Source organism: Octopus bimaculoides, chromosome 3 (assembly GCF_001194135.2).
Source record: "Octopus bimaculoides isolate UCB-OBI-ISO-001 chromosome 3, ASM119413v2, whole genome shotgun sequence".
Taxonomy (NCBI): domain Eukaryota; kingdom Metazoa; phylum Mollusca; class Cephalopoda; order Octopoda; family Octopodidae; genus Octopus; species Octopus bimaculoides.
In genome coordinates, this window is record NC_068983.1 from 125,569,646 (window position 1) to 125,581,899 (window position 12,254).

The 12,254-nt window shown below is 37.6% G+C and overlaps 1 protein-coding gene across 2 annotated transcripts in view; it reads left to right on the forward strand.

Moving 5' to 3' along the window:
- LOC106875338 (FMRFamide receptor-like) overlaps positions 1 to 12,254 on the forward strand; it is a 558,102-nt gene that overhangs the window by 291,385 nt on the left and 254,463 nt on the right. The window lies entirely within an intron of this gene.

Sequence of the window (12,254 nt, forward strand, 5' to 3'; positions counted from 1 at the left end):
CCAGATCGAGCGTTGTGAGTGTTTATAGAGCGAAAACACCTAAAGCTCCACGAGGCTGCGGCAGGGGATGGTGGCGAACCCTGCTGTACTCTTTCAGCACAACTTTCTCTCACTCTTACTTCCTGTTTCTCTTGTGCCTGTAATTCAAAGGGCCAGCCTTGTCACACTGTGTCACGCTGAATATCCCCGAGAACTACGTTATGGGCACACGTGTCTGTGGAGTGCTCAGCCACTTGCACGTTAATTTCACGAGCAGGCTGTTCCGTGGATCGGATCAACTAGAACCCTCGATGTCGTAAGCGACGGAGTACCAAGAACATGTGTATTAACGAACCATAAGAAATCATGGCTTTCAAAACAATCGATGACCAATTAGTTTACGCGACTGACCATAACCCCTTCTGCATTACTCGAAGGTTTTCAGCATCTCGATAAATAAAATGTATTGGGAAATAAGAACGTACCTCAATTAATACCCAGGAATTTGATACTTTTAGTACCGACTAATATCACAAATATTAATATAAACTCTAACCCACGTATTGTGGAACTTTATCTCAAGCCCTCAATAGAATACATATCGCACGTTTATATATATATATATATATATATATATATATATACACACACACACACACACATACATACACACACACATACACACACACACACACACACACACACATATATATATATATATGTTTATGCATGATTATAATTGTAATTATATTAAAAGAAAAATACGAACTACTACAGTAATCCTCCCTTCTCAACACATGAAAAATGTACGTGCCTATGGGTATGCGTGTACGTAAATATCCATGTGTGTGTGTGTGTGTGTGTGTGTAGGTGTGTGTGTGTATGTGTTCGTGCGTATTCCTCATTTATGTACCTTTTCATTCCTACAAAACTACAATGTTCATAAGCTAGATTGATTATTTAAATTCCACTATTATTTCTCTTTTGATACTTTTCTCTTTTTTCTGTTTATACTTTATCTAATATAATATAATACACCTAATAATATTAATTATTGATTCCATTGTATGCATGAACATGTGTATATATACATATACATATCGATATGTATTTATGTATATCTATATGTATATGTTAAAGTGTGTATATATGTATGCAGTTAGAGTTGTAACTTAACCTTATGGACTCTCTAAACTCTCTGACGAAGCCCAGGGGCACACCCAAGTACTTTAATTTTATCTACCAAATACTTCAGTTCACCGAAGGGATGGAATTAATGTGGGGTACTGTGACCTCTTGGCTGAAACAGCAGTAAGAAGCTATTCTACTTTCTATGTTCTACTTTATATATTTTAATAATTACTGGTATTTTTATAAATGTAAAGCATAATCTGTTATACAGGTATGTATATTATTATAATGTTTTTTTTTAGAAAATAAATAAATAGACATAATAAAATGCCTAAAAGTAGAAGAATACCACCTCTTGATCCCCATCCATTTTCTTATTGCCGTAAAACAACTTTTTACCCTCGCCCATTTTATTACATTCAGTCGTGTAATTGCCATGCTATAAAAAAACACTTGAGTGTTAATAATTGGGTATTCTATCAGCACCATATTGGATAGATATTATCCATTAGTTGGTTGGATTCACAAACTCTTACACACACACATGTGTGTGTGTGCGTGTATGTATGTGTATTTGTGTGTATCTGTATGTCTGTGTATGAAAGAGAGAGAGAGAGAGAGAATGTGTGTGTGAGAGAGAGAGAGAGAGAGAGAGAGAGAAAGAAAGAAAGAAGAAAGAGGGCTTGAGGCTAGATAAGTATATACTTTGTCAATGTTGTTCACAAATTCTAATATCCTCTATACTTAACCATTATTGGAGCGTCATCATTCTTATTTGGTTTCATCTTCTAACAATTCTCCTCCAATGTTACTTTCATATTTTCACTTACCTTTACAATTGTTATCGTTTACTGTGATGTTGTGTATCATGCTTTAAATTAATTTATCAGTCATCCGGAAGTTTGTTCTTAGATGTGATATTTGAACTCCATATACGCATTCTTCACTGTATATTGCACATACAGGGGAGTGAGCTACAGTTGTCATCAGTAACGCCTCACTGTATTTGCCATGTACAGATGAGCAAACGACTACAAGATATTTTTATTCGACATTTGATAAAGCATAAGAAAATAATCTACTAACATGTGCAGCTGCGAAATGAAACACAAAAAGATTAGAATTCTCCGAACAAGTAAACAAGTATAGCGTTACAAATATTTGTAAATTTATCTAGAGATAAATTGATAGTTTCCCTTTGATCTTTAACTACATAATAAGAACTGAAATAATCAAATACTACTGATCATATTTCAACAAAAACGACGTGAATGCCATCAGAAGCCTCTTGTCATATGTTAAGTATTTGCTTCGTGTATTATGTACGTTATATATCAATTGTTGCACGGGAAACAATGCAGTTGACAGTTATCTTTTAACAGGTAATGTATAAACATGACGGAATGATAAAGTAGATAAGTATGAATATTAATACAACATATCTACTTTCCGTCGCACATACAACTTCTCAGTCAATACTTATGCGCATAGACGAAGCACAAAATTCAACTTGTAAAATAACAAGTACATTGGATTACCCTAAACTGCAGAAGACGGTAGCGAGCATCCATATATATGGCTGGAGGTATGCTAGAGCACGGCCTTTATGTGATTTTGGGTTTCCTTTCGGTACTGCTTTTCGTGACGAAGCGCAATGGCCGAAGCTGCCCTTCTTTGTTCTTCCTGTCGTGATGTGGGCTCATCTGGAATTCCAGAGAGAAATTTGTTCAGGTTCCTTTTGAACGTTTCCAACTCTACACCTCTTATGCTCCTTGGCAGGTTGTTAAACAGTTGTGGTCTCATGAAACCCAAGCTGTTACAATACTTGGTCCTTATCTGAGATGAATAAGATGGTATCTTTGGTAGTATGTAGTCCCGTCCAGTTTGGTGATTGATCTAGTTTTTAATTCCAAAGTTGTGAGCAAAACTTTCTAGGCTGTTCCATATGTATATCACTGCATACCCATCTCGCCTGCTATTCCGGGAGCAGAGCTTCAGTTTTCGTACTATCTCTCAATAGCTCATCTGTTTTACCGAATCAATTTTCTTTGTGTAGTGGCACTAAATTGCCTTAATTTCTGCTACCAATTTGACGCTCTGTGCTGACCACAGTTGGGACAAGTAATCCAGACGACAGAGGGCAAGTAATCAGAGGACAGTGGACTAAGGTGTTATAATGGAGGCAGTTGGCTGCAGATCAGTGATCAAGTTCTTAGACGTAAAAGGTCGTACACCAAAGGAGATATTTAATGAGATGATGGACGTCTACGGTGATGATGCACCATCATTCGACGCAGTCAAGTACTGGCATTATCAGTTCAAATGTGGTCGGACATCGGTGGAAACTGCTCCTATTTCCAGACAACCACATCATTCTATTGCTGATGACGACACCAACCATAAACTGGAAGCTGCCATTTTGGAGGATCGCCTCATAACTATTCGACAACTAGCCCAAAACGTGAAGATAAGTGTTGGGTCCGAGCAAATAATCATTCATGACCATTTTCCCATGTGGAAGTTGTCTGCACGATGATTCCTCGGATGCTCACCCCTTTTCAGAAGTAGAAACGAGTAAGTCGCTCCCGGGCACTTTTGGCAGTGTGCCAAGGAAACGAGGACGCCTTTTCAAACGGGATGAAACATGCGTCCATTACTATGATCCTGAGATTAAAGTCCAGTCGAAGGAATGGACGCATGATAACTCACAACCACCAAAGAAGTCTCGTATCCAACCCTCAGCAGACAATGTGATGCTCACCGTCTTTTGGGCCAGTGCAGAATAGTGATGATGGATTTTCTGGAAAATGACACCGCAATTAACGGGGCATATAATGCTTCTCCGCTACAGAAATTGCAGGATGCCATCAAAGCAAAGAGGCGTGGCATGCTGACCAAAATCGTCTGCGTCCTCAACGTTCACGGTCAAGTTCACAATGCGCAAGTTGCCCAAATGAAAGCATACTCCAGAGGCTATGAAATCTTTCATGTCCTCTTTACTCTCCAGACCTCACATCATCTGACTCCCACCTCTCTCCGACCATGAAGTCTTTTTTGAAGGGGAAGGACTTTTCGAATGATAATGAACCTATTTCCGAGGTAATGTCTTAGCTCCAGGTGCAACCTACCGACTTCTAAATACGCGGGCTTCGCAGTTGCATAAATCGATGGGAGAAGGGTGTCACCATTGGTGGTGCCTATGTAGCAAAGGTATAATAATTATGCCAAGTTTTGTTTATCTCAGTTACTGGGAAGAGGGTCAGCGGAAATCTTTAATGAATATGCCGCGTATATACACAGCTGCAGTGAATACGTTTTCGACTCAATTGAGCAAAAGTCAAAATAACACTGACATCTCATTTTAACTGACATATTTACCAAAATTACATAGAAAATATCTTGAAATATTAAAGAGTAAATTTATTCAATAAAATCGTAATTGGCCTCAACCACGGCCTCCAGACAACATTGGAATCTCCTTCAAACCTTCAGGACGGTCTCCTTGTTTCAGCTGGTGAATACTACTGCAATTCTTGCCGTCAGTCTATCTTTGTTGTTACAAGTTGTTTTGGTTACTTGCCCAACTGCGCCACATACATAATAATTAAGAGGCTGTAGTCTGGAGAGATAGGTGGCCTGATGTTAGAGTTGATGTAGTCCCAGAAATTGTCTGACAGCCGTGACTGCATTCTCCTGCTTGTGCGGCATGGTGTAGATACCTGTTACCACATGTAGTGTCTTCTAATAGCGACTCTCTTGACCCAGGGCAACACTACTTCATGCAGGCACATGATGTACACCTCCGAGTTGAGTCTGAGACCGTGTTGGAAGATGAATGGAGGCATAACATAGCCATCTCTAGTGAGCACTCCAAACACCATGATGTTTACTGGATGTTTGATTTTTTGCACTTTCGGTACATGTTGTGGGGGCACAGCAAGCCAACGATTGTTCTGCGTGTTCACCATCTGATCCTGCCAGACATTTTCCTAGTCTGAGAAAAGCCAAAGCATGTTCAGTTGGACGAGATGCTTGTGTTTTCCCAAAATCGTCGTAGCGCGATCTTTCCTCTTGTCCTTAATGGCCTGGGATAAAAATTGGCCCTTTCTCATTTTGTATTATGAATAACGAATGTCTTCATGCACTACCCGCTTGATAAGAAAATCAGACACTCCCATGCCCCTGGTGACCTAATTGGCTTGGAGGGATCGTTGTCAATCGTAGCCTGAATCTCACAAAAATATCCAGTACATCTTTTCTCATCAGAACGATCCGAGTGAGTTTTTCTAGTTGCTGCACCTTCATAAAAACCATTAGACTCATACAACTTTCTCCGAATCATCTGCACTGTGCTCCGGTTGACAGCCAAACACTCTGAAATATTCGTATTGGCACTTCCGGCGCCAATGCCAAGCAGAACGGCGTGTCATTTCCGAATTTCCTGCTGAGCGAATTGCGTTATGGTACTGTTTTTCTCACACACGGTGCCCAACTGACCCTCCTATACTTTGTAGTCGACAAAATCAGAAACAAACTATGCGCGAAATAAAATTATGAAATGGCGACAATTTACCTATCGCACGCTGTATATGTATATAATAAATAATTTCATATCAATAGAGGAAAATATAGTATGGCATGCATATAATTTCTTTATAATACATACACGAGATGATATAATTCAATACCTCACAATACTAACTAAGCATGAGATGAGGGGAAATACACCATGCCTTATATTAGAAAATGAACATTGTGTACAAGTTCATACCTGTTTCTCATATGTATTCTTTTATCTCCTTTCCTTTTTTTAATATATATATTTACTCCCTACATGTATTCTTATATCATATTGTTAGTTTCACTACTGGCCATAAGCAATACTGAGGCATGTGTATGGATATCGTTAAATGACTATATATAGTTACTTTAAACTGCTGGAAAATGAGCGATAAAAAAAAATGCTAATTATTCCGTTGAGAGACGAAGAGTGCTATTTGCTTCAACTGTAATCACAGTTTTATATATAAAAGCTGGAAGGGCAAGTCGATTACATCGACCCCAGTGCTAAACTGGTACTTATGTTATAGACTCACCAATAGTTGAAAGGCAAAATCGACTGTAATGGAATTTGACTTCAAAATGTAAGAACGGATTAAATGCCACTGAACATTTTGGCCGTCGGGTTAACTAAACTGCCAGCCTGCTACCTTGCATGCGTAGTGTACTAACACAGACCAATTACAATAATATTGCAAAGTCCCTCCCACAATGCTATTTCTTATTTAAAGGAACAAAGCTATAATCTAAACAAAACAAGGCTGACCCAAATCCGTACATGGAAGTTAATAAGATTCGTAAAACATATTTAGAATAAAAATTTAGTACTGTTGCTTCAGGCAAAATGATTGAGTGTCTGGATGACAGTTTGACAGAATCAAAATCTGTTATCGAAATACACATCTTAATTTATGAATATGATTTTTATTGCATTTTATTATTAATGGATCTTATTTCAATTATATATCAACCATATTATTGTCGAACATACGAGGTGGTATAAAAAAATTCCCGGAATAGTTTTGTAGCGCGCCATCAGATGACAACAGACGATTACATACTCAGTGAGAGTTAGGAATGAACTTTATGAGACAGTGTGCCGAGTGACATCGTTATGTTTACTTCGCAGGTTGTGAAATTTGTTTTATCTGATCCCGTGTTGTTGTAATTTGAGGTTTGTCATGGACAGCAACACAGAACCAACGCGAAATTTTGGTTTAAACGTGAGAAGTCTGCTACAGAAGCATTGAGCGTGCTTTGGCAAGCTTTCAGCGACGAGGCAATGCGTCGTACACAACTTTTCGCATGGCATGGGCACTTCGAAATAGGAAGAACGCCTCTGGAAGACAATGCGCGATCTGGAAGACCTATAACGAATGTCACCTGCGGAAATGTGGCGCTGTGCATCGAGATTTCACCACACAATCGCCAGATCATCAATCGAGAATTACATTCGAAACGCTGGGTTACCATATTAACCGGCCAGAGCTATCGCTTTATTCTTATTTGTATGTATATATAGGATTCCACTTCTAGAAGCCATCTGATGCGACCTTCAGTATGAGTATGCCGATCGACCTCGTCCGGTAACGTCGTACTACCAATGGCGCGTCTTTGTCGTGAAGCGCTTCTACCCCCATTGAATTTTGGGATGGCTGAAACAACGGAACTGTTAACTGATGCGGAAAACGGTGGTCGAAACAGGTGTCTTGCTTCAAACGGCTAACAAGGATGCTGGCATAAGCAAAACACAAGTTTGCGAGTGGTTTTCACGCTTTAGGAATGGTGACATGTCGTTTGAAGACAAACTCCTTCAGGGTGACCGTTATCCCCCAGAACATATGAAAACATCATGAAAATTCCTGAACTGATCTTGTATGACCGTCACGCAAAATTTCACGGACTTGTTGATATGGCTGATGTGTCCTGGAGTTTCTATAAACGAATTTTGGGTGAGGACTTTCGAATGAAACCAGTTGCCGTAACATGTATGCCTCTCTTAATCACGGAAGCGTGTTATGAAATGAAAGAACAGTTGGAAATTGATCCTGACCTCGTTTTCAAAGGTCGTTACTTGTGACGAAAGCTGGCACAACGGAATTTACAGATGTGGAAGAGGTTAAGAAAAAACGACGGTGACGTTACATGACATCACTTTGCAAGATTTCCACCACTGTCTGGAATGGTGGAAAACGAGTCTGGACTGATGCATTGTTTCAAATGGGGAATAAAAAAGTAAACATTTAAAACTAACTGAATAGATTAATAATCCTAAATGTCGATTTCTTTTGGGTACCCTCTCGTATATGTATGTATGTATGTTTATATATGTATGTATGTATGTATGAATGTATGTATGTATGTATGTATGTATGTATCTATCTATCTATCTATCTATCTATCTATTTATATATACACAAAAGGATGCAGCGAGAGAGATTTTGACTATATGCGTGTGCGGAGTTGAGGATGTAAAAATGCTCGCGGCGTCATGAATATATTTATAGTAATGTAACGGATTCCCAAGTTTTTGATTTCCTATAACAGCATGAAATGTTGGATCATAGTTATCCACTTCTGAACGTCTTGATTGTTTTCCATTTTATATAGATATTACTACCAGTATTAGCAAGAAACAGAACTAGCTGTAATTTTTTATCACTTCACACAACATATGTAACAGGATCGTGTGACTATATGCACGCTAGCTATATCAAAATCTATATTAATCCAAGGAATTTTTTACGAGACATTATGTACGAAAATGTGCGCGATTTTCATGTAAGTGATCACATCAGAGTGCATGTGATACTTTCCCAAGCGTAAATGTTGCATTAATATAGTGAATAACAAGGGGATTCGGATATATTCGTTGTTCTAATATCATGACTGATTCGTCTTGCTTGAGGTTTTCAAATAAATCAGTTCTTTATTAATGGATGTATATATCATCACTATTGCAAATATTTACATGAGCGTATCCAATCGGGTATAGTTCACAATAAACACAAGTGATTCAATATATCTATTTCAGTTCAGTTTATTTAGTCTTTACCATCAGTCTTAATGATGATATTAACATAGCACATTGTTATATACTCTAGACTAAACTGCAAGTCGAAGTACAGCTAATATATTAATATAACTCTATATGCTCACATTTCCAGTCTTTTGGGTGTCTTATATTTTTCTCATTGAGCAATACTGACAAAAAAACCTCGAAGAGATAAACAGATATAATGATTCTAAGACATGCGTTTATATATTTGAAAATATCGGATATCAAATGTTAGCGGTAAATAACTGGCACTCAGTCGGTTACGACGACGAGGGTTCCAGATGATCCAATCAATGAAGTAACTTGCTCGTGAAATTAACTTGTAAGTGACAGAGAACTCCACAGACACACATACCCTTAACACAATTCTCGGAGAAATTTATCTTGACACGGAATGTGACAAGGCTAGCCCTTTGAATGACAGCTCATGACTGGAGCAATGTGAAATGAAGTGCATAGTTCAAAGACACAACGCGTTGCTTGGAATCGAACTGCCGACGTTCGACCGTGAGCCGATTTCGCTAATCACAAAGCCAAGCGCCTTCACAAATATTAGCATTAAACAAGTATTATAAAAACTGTCTATGATCATGCATTTATTAAATTTAAATCACAAATTTCGTCTTGTCTACACTGATTAATTTCAATTTTTGTTAGCTGATACGCTACGTTTAGTGTATATATTGTCTATTGCTTCTACTCCGCAAAAAGTCTATCATAGAAAAAAAAAACCCCAAATATGAAGTCATTAATTTAAATCAACGAAAGATTCGCATAATACACGTAAATAATTACTATAATGTTGTGAACGATCACTCCAATAACAATTAAAAACAGTGAATCGTCACTCTACTAATTAGCTTACAACTGCGAACCATTAACGGATGTAATAAATCAAAATAGTGAACGGTCTCGCTAACAGTTAGTTAACAAATTAGTTTGGAATTAAGATGAAAACTACTAAATAAAATTATGTCTAATGTACTTCGAGGAATCTAATGTTTTAACATATTTTAGTAATCTTGCCTCAAAAGCAGGAGCAGTTTTTATAAATTTACTCTATTGGTCGATATCACTTTAGCTAAGAGAGAGACATATATTTTGTTTTATTTCCCTAGGTAGCATGTAAAGTAAAGTGTTCAGCGCTCAAATGTTAAGCACAGTGTTTTTCAATTGCAACGTATGTATTATAGAACCTACACTCGGAATTGATAGAAAGAAGTTCAAAGAATATTGTGTTAGAATTTTGCTATAGTCCAAATTTTGCAGTAGTTGTTATAGATCCGGACACTGGTATATCACGGTTTTATGTCGGGGGTAATTCGTAAATGGGCATAGCTTTTTTATTAACTGCCATAGGTTATTCAAAGAGAATCTCTTCTACTATAATCATTGTTCTCTTCACATGCGGGGAGAGTGGGTGTTCATCTACGCAGAAGGACATGATACAATCGAAAACGTTATTGTAAATAAATGAATGGAGTTTAAAGAAGGGGAAAGCAGCATTGTAGACAAACTACGCAATAGGAGAATTCAGCTGCCTGGGATTCCTAGCAAGAGGACGAAATGATTCCCGCGGAGACACAACTAAAAAATTGTGAGCTTTCTGTACCGTCAGAGTCCATTACAAAGAATGAGAAGATTTGACATCAAAAAGGGTGTGCAAAGTGGGTATAATCAGCACATGGCAACAGTTCGAAATGTGAGAAGTATAGAAGTTTTCTTGACTCTGGTGAACACGTTTCAAGCGAAAGAAGTCACGATTTTTCCCCGATTTGGTGACAGGTGTTAACATGATAATATGTTCATGAAACAAGAAAAAAAAATTCAGGTTTACAACATTTTTCAATAGTCTAAATTACAAACCAGCGATGGGCGCCGAAAGCAATGAGATTGCTTAGGGGAATATTTTCTGTAAAGTGGTTGCACCGAGAACAGGGAGTAGTGAATTCAGATATTGTAAGAAAGATAAAACACATAGAAGTCTTGAGGAAGAAAGATGTACAAGACTCTGACAAACGTTACGACCGTACGCATCTTCGGTAGCAAATCGGACAATTGGAAAATTTTGGTTTGTCAGTTTCTCCCTCATTCGAGGTAAAGTCCAGATGTGGCGCACTCCGACGCGCCTCTTCGATTAATTGAAAGCCATTCTTCGGAAATAAAAATTGATGACAAAGAGGAAGTGTAAGGAATTGTGAAATAGTGGGCAAAATTGTTCAGGTCTTCAAATTTTAAAGACATTTCGAGATTTTGTTTAAGCTTCTGTTCCACAATATTTCAATAGTACTTTTGTATAGACGGAAAGTCTACATACCAATAAGAGCTATTTGTACGATATACGAGGTGGTGCTGAAAAGGTCCTGATTTTAAGGGTATCGCTAAAGGTCCAACATTCTTGGTTCTATTGCAGGACTTAGAGAACCTGAAGGACTACTGAAATAAGTGTGTGAATCTGTGAAGGGAATATACTGAATAAAATCATAATTAACTGATCATCCTGTATTTTCTTTTACCCAACTCAGGTACTTTTCAGTACCTCCTCGTATGTATTATAATGATAATTCCAAATTTTGGTACTAAGCTAGCAATTTCGGTAGAGGGAACAAATCAATTACATCGACCCCAGTGTTCACATTGTACTTATTTTAACGAGCCCGAAAGGGATGAAAGGCAGATTCGACTTTAGCGGAATTTGGAGCCTGAACGAAATGCCATTAGGTATTTTGCCCGACATGTTAACGATTCTGTCAGTTAGTCACCCTTATGTCATATAATAATAGTAGGAAAAACACAAAAACTTAACCATCATTTACTGTCCTTTCAGTATAAATCTCGTATTATTCAGAATGAAAATATGTATTGTTATCACGAATAATTATCATTTTTGTTATCATGCCCTGGGACGTAAAACGCACGAATGATAGTTATGCACATTTTTAATGCCGTCTGGGATAACATAATCCAAAATATATGTCCTTTGAGTATTATGAATCTAGCTTGTAATTTACAGGTGTGTAGCCGCTCTTCAACATAATCAGCAACAACATTGATAGTCTATTATCTGGCGGTGATATAATGTTCACTTCATCAGAAATATCTTATCGCTTGCAATCTCTTAAAAAAAAACATATGTGAATATTTAGAGTTTACGAAAATGATTATATAAGGCAAACATCTCAAAAAGAAATAGATGCAATCATTTTGTAATATTTAGTTCTAGAAGAAAAATTATGTCTTTCGATACGTATAATTACTTAACCTAGTATTTAGTAGATGTGCCTTGTGCAGGCTTAAATCTGATTGGGTGCAGTGATCGTGAGTAGTTTCCACATACATAAAATGGTATAACGAAGAGATGTCTTTTTACTTTTAACATGTATGTATTTATTTATGCACATACACACACGCACGCTTACACACGCGCACACACACACACGCAAACACAGAGACACAGACACACACATACGTACACACACTGACACAGACACACACACGCAAGCCCAAATATATATATATATATATA